This window comes from Enhydra lutris, unplaced genomic scaffold (genome assembly GCF_002288905.1).
Source record: "Enhydra lutris kenyoni isolate GAN:26980312 unplaced genomic scaffold, ASM228890v2 scaffoldscaffold17, whole genome shotgun sequence".
Classification (NCBI taxonomy): domain Eukaryota; kingdom Metazoa; phylum Chordata; class Mammalia; order Carnivora; family Mustelidae; genus Enhydra; species Enhydra lutris.
Window position 1 is genome coordinate 24,683,254 of NW_019154101.1, and position 12,228 is coordinate 24,695,481.

At 43.4% G+C, this 12,228-nt stretch overlaps 1 protein-coding gene across 3 annotated transcripts in view; it reads left to right on the top strand.

Moving 5' to 3' along the window:
- The first annotated feature begins 3,031 nt into the window (after window positions 1-3,031).
- The window catches only part of LOC111147679 (L3MBTL3, histone methyl-lysine binding protein), a 117,470-nt gene continuing 108,273 nt past the window's right edge, over window positions 3,032-12,228 (top strand). For 2 of the 3 annotated variants that reach the window (XM_022503893.1, XM_022503895.1), the window contains exons 1-2: window positions 3,032-3,189; window positions 4,691-4,775. The gene's annotated coding sequence lies outside the window, so the exon portion shown is untranslated. Of the gene's footprint in view, window positions 3,190-4,619; window positions 4,776-12,228 lie in introns of those variants that run through there. The other variant, XM_022503894.1, reaches the window with a different exon arrangement.

Below are 12,228 nucleotides of genomic sequence, written 5' to 3' on the forward strand. Positions count from 1 at the left end.
TTAATACAGTATTTCCATCTGTGATATATTTAAACTCTAGGCCTCAGGCAGCAATTCTGGAAAAAGGCCTCCTTTACCCTTTACGAGATGCAAAATAAATAGTCCACTCTGAGGGCTGGAGCCTTTTTCCCTTCCTTTCCCACCCTTGCAAAATGTTAAGACTTGCTTCTTGCCATTTTGGAAATCACATGTGCTACTCCGATTTTTTTTCTCCTCTAATCGCCAACTGTTATTAACATTACAATGCTTATCACACCTTCAATTACACAAATTATTTTGTAATACCTGCATCTGGTAGAAAAGAGCAGTGAGCTGCCCAAAAGGAGGCCTGCAGTCACTAAGTGGAAGGCTGTCAATCCTGAAATAAATACTCTCTCTTGATCTAGTTTTGACGCCTTAACAAAGACAGGTTTTGCTCTTCAGGAAGGCTCAGCGCTCTTGACTGGTTGCACAAAGAGGGTAGTCCTGGATCTGCCTTTTGCCCTGGTCTGGAAACACCGATTTCTAAGTTGATGAGCGAATCCAAACATATTTCACAACAGAGGCCTAACATGTAGAAGCTGTCCATAAAGACCAACATTTGAGGAACCGAAAGAACACGCGAGTTTTACACGCACACTTTACCCGTGCCTTCTTCCAGTCCTCAAACAGGGGGAGGATCTACCGCTTGGAAGCTTACAACTTTATTTCTTATTTTTCATGACCTGTGGCATGCAGTGAGCCTTTCGGTAATGTTTGCATAAGACCAAGGCCCACTCTTTAATGGCTGAATGAATACATTTACAGTACATGCTGGATTAGCTGCTCTGAGAATTGCCTTAAAAAAAAAAAAAAGTAAAGTGAAAAATAGACAAAGAAATCTATAACCTGAGCAGTCTTTCATATTTGTTTTGACTGTTTTTGAACCAGCTCTGAGCCGGTGACAAGGATATTGAAAAGATGCACCTGAAACAGTATCTGCGGGCAGCTGCATTTGCCAAGCGGCTTTATAGCTGCTTTCCAGCGGCGAAGGCGCAGCAGCAGTAACAGGGAAGCCAGAGCGAGCCTCCCCGGCAGCGGCGGCGGCGGCGGCACCAGCACCAGCGCAGTTTCCCCTCTCCCCAGCCCTGACTCTACGCGCACATGCGCACTGCGCCCGCAGCCCTGGACCATTTGTCAGGACTACTCGTGAGACGGAGAAAAAAAAAAAGAGAAAATTTGGGGGTAAGAAGCGGTTGATCGGATCTAATCTCTAATTAATCAGAAGATTGGTCCGTGCAAAAGCCATTCATTTATTTTTCTGGGTGAGGATGAAAGTTAAGAGACCTATGGAGAGAAGGAAGCGCACCCTCGTCTTGTGAAACAGATCAGGGGAGGGGAAAGGACAGAAGGGGTTTCTCCCCCACTTCTCTGCGCCTCTGGGAAAGAGGAGAAAACTTAATCCCGGGGAAAAAAGTGGGCAAGTGACTCGGAAACGGCTGGAGGGGGAGTCTCTGGGCATCTCACTCTGAAGTAGTGAGTGCGAGTATGAAAGAGGAACAAAAGAGAGAGAAAAGAGAAAGGAAAAAATGGGGGGAGGAGAGACTTGTATTTTTTTCTTTGCGCGCACACGGGGAAGGGTGTGGGGGCCGTGCTGAAGGGAGCCGGGGCGAGGCGGCCGCGTCGGGCTCTCGCCGGCGCGCAGGCGGCGGGATGCGTGTGGGCCCCCTCCCCCGCGCCCCCCGAGCTTGTCACTTTGGTCGCTTTCATGACACCGGGCGCGGGGTGGGGGAGCGCGGCGGCGCCGGGCTCCGCCGGGGTGCGTGCCCGAGTGGGCGCCGCGGAGCTGCAGCCCGGGCGGCGAGCGCGGCCGCCGGCGGGGGGCGCCGGCGGGGGGCGCGGGGGCGGCCGGGGCGGCGGATCCGTGCGGCGGGAGGCGCGAGCCCTGCGCGCCGCCCCTGCGGCCCCCTCCGCCCGTGTGGCCTTTGTGCCGGGCGCGCACCGGAGAGCGAGCGAGTGAGCGAGCGAGCGCGAGAAGTACAAGTACGGGAGACCGAGGCAGTGGGAAAAGAGGCCGGGCCACTTTCTCCCCGCTCGGGCTGCGGAGAATGGACTGGTTGAATGTGCAGGCGCGTCTCCCCGGCGTGTGCTGTGTGTGTGCGCGGCGGAAAGGCCTCCCCGACTCCCACCGCGCACACGCACACTCACACGCACGCACACACTCGCGGACCCGCGGCGGGGCTCGGCGGCCGAGAGTTTGCGTTTGCTTCCTCGCCGCCTCCCCTTCCCAACCGACTGTGTGAGAATTTCATATAGATCAGCTCCAATTTCCGCCATTTTGGGAAAGTTGCACAAAAATAAACCCTCCGGTTTATTTCTGCCCGAGGCAGGAAAGTGCTTCGGGAAGCAAGGCGGCACGGGCCCGCCGCGGCCGTCCGCGCGGGGGAGGGCGCGGGCCGCGGGCCGGGCCGGGAGCCCGCGCCGTCGCGGCGTTCGCCCCGCTCGGTGCCGAGCCGCGCCGGCCAGGGTGCGGGCGCGGGCGTGTGTCGGGAGGCGGCGGCGGCGGTAGCGGCGGGCGGCGGCGGCGGCCGCGCCGGGGCGGCAGGGCGGGCGGGCGGGGGGAGGCACGGGGCTGCTTTTCCTGCAACTTGTTTACGCCGCCCTTATATTGGGGAGGCAGAGTGGGGTCCGGGTCGGGCCACCGCCCGCTTCGCGCCGCGTGCGTGTACCATTCCGGAATAATGGGTTTTGCACACTCGCGTCCTGGGCCCGGCGGGCCGTCCTCGCGCCGCGGCGGCCGGGCGGGGGGGAAGTAGAGGCCGGCGGGGGTGGGGATCGGGAAGCGCAGCAGCCGAGCCATCCGCCGCGCGCCCCGCGAGCGGGTGGGGGGGGGCACAGGGAGGAAAACTTGTGAGCCCTGGAGGCGGTGGGGGGGGGCATGGTGGCACGGGCGGGGGGAGGACGCAACTTTTGTGCTGGTGGTAAAACTTTAATTACCTTTAAAGAAAAAGGCCTTTTGATTACCCCCCCCCCCTTTCTGGTCAAAGCATGGCCCACAGTGCGACCGTGAGAGAAAGTTTAAAAGCAGGCGGTTTCTTCCCCGCCTTCTCCGCGGAGGGGTGAGGGTATCTGTTTGTCCGTCTGCGCACGGAGAGAGGTGGGGGTAACGAGCCGCCCTCCGGGGTCGCGAAGACCGTAGCCCTTACCCCACCCTTCCACGGGGAGACGAAGGTAAACGTCGCTTCAGTTTCCCTCCTCCCCGCTTTCCCCCCCACCCCGCTTCCTTTTCCTCCCCCTCCCCGCCGATTTTTTGAGGGGACCCAAAAAACGGAGTCTCTTTCCTTATGCAACTTCCTCGGGCGCCGTGAGCACGGCCCTTCCCCCTCCCTGCATCCCTTTGCCCCCTCCTTTCCCACCTCGGGTCCACCGCCAGAAAAATGTATTAGAAATCATTCAAAGTCTACAGAAACAAAAATAGATTTTTTAATTGTTCTAAGTTTAAGTTAAGGGAAACTGAGATGAGAAATAAGATTTTGGGCGGGGGGGGCGGGCGAGGGCTAGGCGAGTGCGTCGAATTTTAATTTTGATTTTCCTAGAGCGTTGTTTGTGATATCTTTATTGGTTTGTGGAGCCCGAGAGTCTCTGTACTGGCTAGTTCGGTCGCGTGGATTTTTGCGCAAGTTTTTAGAAAAACACTGACTCGAGTAGAGCATTTCTCCGGAAAGTTTCAAGTGCAGCAAAATAGCGAACATGCAAAACTGGCCAAGGGGAGACCTCTAGTGGTTAAACGCATCTTTAAGTTCGGAAGGCCGAGAGCAAAGTTTGGCCTTTGCTTGTAGCTACGTAGTCTGTTCAGACGTGGAAGTAATTAGAGGACCTGAGCGAGCAGCCAGATGTTGAGTGAATGGATGCCGATCACAAATAGAAGGTTTAGGAAATATAAGTTCTGACGATCCAGAGCCTGTAGCATCGATCCCTCTTCGTTTATATGGGAAAGATGCTTTGCTTTTATCCGGGGATCTGAGATGGGTCCATAACTGGGTTAGAAACAGTTTGTCTTTATTTATCATTGTCTTTGTTTTTAATCAATCAGGAGTCACAGCAGGTCGTTTCATTTTGAATGTTAATAAAAATGCAAAGTGTTTAAAACTTCGAAAAAAATGAAGACCTGTGATTGAAATTTGTCTTTTATATAAACTGATCATTTTATTCTCTAGTAAATACAATTAAAGACTGGTACTTAATTTCTTAACCGTGCAGTTATATATAGTCATAAAGTCAGGGGTCGTTTTTAGTTCTAAGAGTGTAATTTTGTTTCACTGGTTAAAACAGTTCAGAATACATTGTGTTTAAGTTGTGATTTAAACATTTATATACATAGGGGAAAAACTGCTTACATAATATCTATTCATTTGCCAGTATTTGTTCTGAGAAGTAACTTGAATTTTAAAAATAAAAGCACTGAGAAAAATTAAAGTTGAATCAAATGATCCCTGTAACTTTCATGTGCTGTTCATACAAAGGGGGAATCTTTAATTTAGGAATTTAGGATAAGGGAATAAGAATGGTGAAACCCATTTCATCTCATCCAGAACTAGTTTATTTTATTTTTAATATAATGAGTGGTATTGTGTGAAATTATGCAATAAGTCAGCGATTCAAAATTTAAACATATTAATTGTGGACTTGAAAGCTTTTTTATGACATTGATTTTATTTTTCCACTCTTTCAGTTAGTGCTGGACCTTTAGGAGAAGTCTTGGGGGGTGGACAGCAATCCTAAAGACCACTGGAGAGTTACTTCTTCACCACCACTAGGTAAGATTTGCTTGTCGAAACAAATTGTGTGGTATATTTGCAAACGTTAAAAGCTGTGCTTGGGAATCAGGAAGGAGAATGTGGGGCAGGGTTGGCAGAAAAGCATCATTTTGTGGTGGCTGCTTTGAATGCATGAAGGTCTTGATGTGAAGTGTGATTGAGGCTCAAGTAAAATATTAGGAAAAGTTCTGAGATTGTCCTGGATAATTTATGTACTGCCTCCTTTACTAGATTACTAATTTGCATTTCATTTGTACCTATTTTCTGTTGAAAGTAAATAATTTTATTCTTTGGAATTGAAAAAATGGGAAAACTAGAACAAAGCACTTGTAAGTTAATGTAACTGTTGTAACCCAGTGATATGGAAGATTCTGGAACTTGTTAAAATTTTGTAGGTGAAATTTACAACAAGAGCTTTGGGGTATTTAAGTGATTTAACTTTTGTGGCTTAAATCCAATGTGGCCCCACTTGTGCCAAATATCATGTCAAAGGGCTGTAGTGACTTTCCTGTGTATTAACATAGACTTGTCAACTTTTGAACTATCTCCACAGAAAATATGGCTGTTGTCTAATAAGATCCCTTTGGTAATTTTGGAGTGTTCTTGCTGGTTTATCTCCAGTAATTCAGGGCCTATTTTTAGGACAAAGGTTGTTCTCAGGCAAAGAGGGCAGCCTGCTGTAGGTAAACCATCAAAGTATATTTGTGCTACTCTAGTGCTTTCTAGTTATACCTATAATCCCCCTCTCCCTTTAATTTTTTTCCTCTCCTTTTTTGCTTGTTTTTATTTGGTCTGTCTTAAGTGTTAAAGGAGTTGCTAATTCTTGTTCAGCAAAAACAAATAAAACAAAATCAATTAGACCTACCTTTTATGAGTAAGACTAATAATCCTCATTGGGGTATCGTAGAACGAGGATAGGTATGACCTAGATGTCAACACTGAATAATTACTGGTATAAAAATGATTGTTAACAGGAGTTCGTTGTCATTTTCTGCTTGTGGATGGTTTTGAGTGGAGTAATTAGTGAAATAAATAGATGAGGTCCATGTGGGTGATGCAACAGAGACAGTGGGGTGAGAATAACTCCTAGAAGATCATGCAGACGGAAGTAGAGTATAAGCAGAGTAGAAGATGTTTCCTAGGGTGTTGAGTTTCGTGTTTGGACATGCCGGGTGGAAGACAGTGACTCTTTTTTTCATCTGGGGAATCAGTGTGGCTGTGTATAGAGTGCTAGAGTGGGAATCAGAAGACAGTTTGGCCTCTAAATGTATCACATTATATCAGTCACTTTACCTCTTTCAGCCTAGATTTCTCCATCTGGACAATGGGGGCAACAGTGCTTGCCTCACTTCCTTTGTTGAAAGGATAAAATTAAGTAAGGTTTTGAGAACTATAAAGACTTATTGAAATGTTTGGTAGTCATATTACCATTTTACCTTAGTCAGGTTTTGTGAAGGGCAGGAAGTAGGTTGTAAAGGGCAGAACAGAGTGATTTAAATCCTGGCTAAAATGATGACATTGGTTTCTGGTATATATATTATGTGGAATTGTCACAATACTTCTGGGGATATTTCTTTTCTTTAGGAAAAAAATAGTTTATCTTTAATAGTGTTGGCTCATTGCAGGAAGGGACCATGTTTTAACATGATGCTAAATATAAACTGAAATTTATTTATCCCAATCTGGTCATTTAAAAGTTAGGAGTTAAAAGGTAGGAGTAAGTGAAATAAGTCAAATTTAAAATGATGACTAATTGTGGAAATGGGAGGGTAGTGAAAGTAGAAGGGTTGGTGTGAGGGGAATTCATGTGCTGTAATTAATATTTTAGCTGTGTGAGTCTTCTGGGAAATGAGCATGAGAAAATAGCTAACTGGGGTAGTAAGATTTATACTTTAGGGGTCAGAAAATGGGTCCTGCAGATGACTGTGGATTTAGGGAGAAGTCCATGCAGGACTTCTCCTACACCCCACTTAATGCTTTTTAGACCCCTTTGCTACTTTATTCTAATTATAACCAACTCCCTGTTATCTAAATAGAAAAAAAAAAAAATCACAAGGATTGACTGTCATCATTCTCAATTTGCTGATACTGAACTTGACAAATCCTGACAAGTTTTAGTTCATCTCTCTTCTTTTGTAGATTATCCAATCACTGTTCCGAGAATTCAAAAACCCAATAGTAGGGGAAGAAGAAATATGTGTCTTGTTGAATTTGTTGGTTGGTTCTTGAATAGTTTCTCCTGGTTTGTTTGGTAGTTTTATTTCTAAGAACACATATTTCAATCAAGGCTTTTTGTTGCAGATACAGTTAAGATGGGAAATTTATAAGAGAAGTTACTTTATATAATCTGGGACAAGGGTACCTTTGGGGTTTGGAGGATGAGTAACTTGAATGATCCCTCTTACAATGTTTCTACTAGTTAACTAGTTTTTTTTTTTTTTTTTAAAGATTTTATTTATTTATCTGACAGACAGAGATCATAAGTAGGCAGAGAGACTGGCAGAGAGAGGAGGAAGCAGGCTCCCCACTGAGCAGAGAGCCCGGTGTGGGGCTCCATCCCAGGACCCTGAGATCATGACCTGAGCCGAAGGCAGAGGCTTAACCCACTGAGCCACCCAGGTGCCCCTGGTTTTTATTGAGCTCTTATAGTGCTGAACACCAAAAGACTAGGTCTTCGCCCCTGAGTTCCCTGGACCCTAACCCCAGGAGTGGACACAACTCTTGAGCTGTTAAGAAGAATATAGCAGCTCCACTTGGTCAAGGGACCCTGCGCTCTTGGGAGCCAATGAGTCAGGAAACAGATTCCTAGGTTCACTGAGGAGGACAGTGCCGTATAATTGTATATACAATATTCTATCCCTTTCTTAATGCTTCATCTTCAGAAATTAATATGAAGCTCTTTATCCAGGATCATGAAATTTCTGAATTGTATATCCAGTGAGGGTAATGGGTTTGGGCAGTTCTTTTCTTCTTTGACTAGTGTGTTCACAAAGATAACTTTCTGGTGGAGATTGCTCTACTTGCTCCCACTGAGGGAGTCATGCCTCACAAGAATTTGGGAAGCACTGTGTTTAAAGAAAACATTTATACCTTCGTATGTGTGTATATTTGTATATGACATCTTGAAATTCAGAGTATCTGTAGAAGAAGATAGATTTTGTAAAGGATCTCATTATCCAACGGGAATATTCTCAGGTTGTCCCTTTAGTAAGTTAAATTATTTTACTGATACGTGAGGACGTGAGTAAATAGTGGCATATTATGAACTAATTGTATTGATTGTAGCAGCAGCTATACAGCAAGTAGATGAAACAAAACACCAGGAAAAAGGTACCCTTACAATGTAACCGAGTTCGATTTATGAAGTCAAATTGAGAAAGACATATAAGAAATTTCCCCATTGAGGAGACAGGGTGGTTTGGGGGAAAGAACAAGGACTTTTGAGAGGAACCTGAGTGAAGTTGGGTGATCTTGGGTAAGAGCTTCCTTAAAAGTGGACCTAGAATTGGTTACTTGGAAAGTGATGGAGGAATTACATGTGTATTATACATAATAGTTAAGTGCTTCCTTTATTATTATTCTTCCTGTAATCCAAGTTTTTTGTCAATCAGCAAATATTTATTGAGCACCTAGGTTTTGGAAGTCTCATTTGAGGAGTGCTTCACATAATCCTCACTTAAAACAGCATCAAATGAATGAATGGGTTAGGGCATTACAAAGAAAGCAGCAAACCTTGGCCTCCATGTGTTCATAATTCTATTTGAGGAAATAACCTGCACCACGTATAGTACAGTGGTGACTAACAAAACAAAGCCACCGTTCAGTGCTCATGCTTCAGAAGAGTAGAGATGAGCACAGTGAGTACTCTGGTGGTACCACTGAATGTGGCCTTGAACCTATTGCTACGGTAAGGACCTGGGAGGTGGGGCGCCCTCTGTAAAACACTGCCAACTGTTGCTCTATTAAGTGTGATTGTATATTGAGTGCCTTCTGAATGTCAGGCATTGAGCTAGGCACTTTATATTCTTTGATTCATTCATTCATTTATTTATATATCCAGCAAATGCTAAGTGCCTTCTGTCTTCCCAGGTGCTAGTGTTGGCACTATTATCTCTAACACTTTCCCTAACCTTGAGCAGTTGGTATTATTTTACTTTTAGAGCAAACTGGTGCTCAGAAATACTTAGTAACTTGTCTAAGTTCATATCATACAGTTTGGAAGGGCTGGGACCATGGAAATTGATACTGGCTTATGATTGTCTTGTTAGGTCTTTAGTTTCTAATTTTTGAAAAAGTAATTCTTAGAATATTTTTAAGATAATACATTTCCAGATTAATGTGCTTACTTTTATAGATTGGTTTACTAAGATAAGCAATAGCAAACAGGTATCAGAAAAAATAATGGGAAGAAAACTCTATCTCTTCACTTTCCCTTTTTTTTTTTCTCTTTTTTAAACCAAGAATTGGGAAAGACCAATTACTTAATTATACTGAAAGAAACACCTTGGTCTGACTCATGGCCTCGAAATGATCACAAACTGTTAAGAAAACATAACTCAGATTAGGTAATTCTCATACCTAATATGAGAATATGTGAAAAAGGTTTCACTTGTTCTTTGTAGGAAGAGACTAGATGAAGCAGTAGGGTTAGTTCCCCCAAAATGTAGATCAGTCAGTCAGTAGAAAGGATGGGACCTAAATGTGTTAAAGTGAACACAAAAGATGATGGAGTTTTCTCAGAAGCAGGATTATTAAAGGGAATAAGAAAAATAAATGGAGGTATAGAGATATTGGTGGGGAGAAGTAGGTGGCAGGGCTGAGTATAGAATGCTGGAATCAAAATTAAAAAAAAAAAAGAAAACAGGAAATATGACTAATAATACATTCAACAACAGTACTGTGGTAACTGTTACACTCTTTAGCCAGAAGAGTATGCTCATGCTCGCCTGATGAAGGGAAGAGTCTCTATTTATTCATTGTTTCTGTACTGCAGTGGGAGTCAGGTAGGATCTCTGGTGTATGAGTTATGGTCTATCAGACAGAGCTTCAGTCTGATGTAGAAGGATACCCCTGCACACATTGATCATAGGGTAATAGACGGTTTCTCCTTTAAGGGAACTCTATCTCTATCCACTTTTTTGAGCACGTGCTACAGGCAGGCTGTTTTAAGATTGGACAGTAGCTTTATGTTACGTGTAATTTTGTAATGTTAAACTCCTTCAGTAGTAGAACATTTTGAGTAGGATTGCTCAGGCCCCAAAAATCATTTGATTATTTTCCCTTCATCTGTTACACTGACTGAACCCTGAAGCATGAATTGAAATTCCTAAGAGATCAGTGTGGTCAGGTTGTTAAGCGGTCGAAATAATTCACCCTGTCGCTTTGTGTTCTTATTTGGTGGATTTGAGGCCTGCCTAGCTGTTCAATCTGTTGATAAGGAGTTTAGCTACAAATGGTTATCAAGATAAACCTATAGACTTGAACTCGTGTGAGAGAAATAAAATCTGGTCACATCTACTTTATTAGATACAAAAGAGAAATCAAGTGTAAATCTCTTAATTTTAGCTCTGTGTTCTATAAAAATATGAAGCGAGTAAAAAAAAGATCCCACTTTTAGCATTTAAAAATTATGAAATGAAATAAGAGAAAAGAACAAGATACTACTTTTAGTTTTTCTTTTTTGAGTTCCTGCATATTTTGCATAAGCATGGACATATCTGTGTCAGACAGGTTCTTGTTCTTTTTATGCCCTTTGAGTCCCCTTAATGGGTGTAAAATTTCTATTATGACTCTATTAGTGTAGTGATGTTGATGATATGATAGCACTTGTCAGGATATTTTTGCCTCAAATTGAGATATGTTGCACTCTACACTAAAAGTGAACTTCCAATAAAAGCATTTGATGAGAGTTTATTAAATATGCCGTAAGCCTGTTAATGTCGGTTTGTGATTTCGTTTTCTATGTACATTTTTTTTTCTTGAAAGGCATATTTCATTTTCTGTTCCTCCTTTAGAGGAAGTAAGTAGGTTAGGCCACAGAATCTCAAATAATTCATCCTTCTTACAGTAACAAGCGGGAAGGCAGGAAGTTGAGATTTTGTAAAGGTTGCTTTTGGTGATTACCCCTTTGTGTATAATCTCCATGGCAGAAAAGGTAGCAAATCAGATAAACCATAGCTGCATTAATAGGATCATTGTCATTTAGCATATGACCAGGAGATACATGTTTTGAGAAAATATCAAATAAGAAGGAACCATCCCATAATCGATTTCATATATTTTTTTTTTTTTAAGAGCTTATTTATTTACTTGAGAGTGAGAGAGAGAGAGTGTGTGCAGGCACATGAGTGGGGATGGAGAGGCAGAGGGAGAAGCAGACTCCCCACTGAGCAGGGAGCCTGATGCGGGGCTCTATCCCAGGCCCCCGGGGTTCATGACCTGAGCTGAAGGCAGAGGCTTAACCCACTGAGCCACCCAAGTGTCCCGCAGTTTCATATTTAGAGAAAGTGGGGATTAGTTGCCACTCAGTCATCTACCAAATAAGGATAGATGTGGACAGAAGACCCAGATTCTCAAGGATTGTTCTTGACGGTCCTGAGATTTCATTTCTTCCATTGAAATGATCTAGAGTTTTGCCTGCCTAAAATCTATGAACTTGGGCCCTGGAGGCAAAATTTTACATCTTTCCACAACAGGATCTCAATTCCAGTATGTGTGCGATTCAGAGTTCTTATCAGGCGGGCGAGTAGAATATCAAAGCTGGTATCTTTCATGCTTGATTTGAAAGGAAAATTTTTCTTTGTAGCAATATGTGTTTGTTGAGAGATACTTCAAGTGTGAGCTTAGATTTGTCTCTTATCCTTATTGAATAAGCCTGCTTCAGAGGCTTGAGTTTAACTTCTTCTGATGTGTCCTCCACTTAAATAAGGAGGGTTTCTTGGAGCAGTAATGTTATGCTTCTGCCAACAAGGCGAGTGAATACTTAGCAGCCTAGCTGTGAGTTAGAATGTCACTGAAGAATATGAGATAGATGGACAAATGAATTTGATCTTTTTTTAAAATTTAATTTTTTCTTCAATGTTCCAAAAGTCATTGTTTATCTACCATGCAATACATGCCCTCCTTAATACCCACCATCAGGCTTTGTTTGATCTTTTTTTCTGATTTCCCCTCTCCCTAATTCCCACCCACAACTAGTCTGTTGCATTTTCCCCTTCTCTTTTTATTCATTCACTTAATAAATTTTATTGATACCTACAATGGGTATTCATAAGGGATAAGGAAATGAATAAATCAAGGTCCCTTTCCTCCAAAGCCTGGTCAAAGTAAATGATCATGATACACTGTCAGAAGTATTGTGATGGGGTTATAGATTCGTTCTTCCTAGTCTCTCTTCTAGTGCTTATCACATACACAGGCTCCAGTTCTTGTAAAGAGAGGGACTTATTCTAGT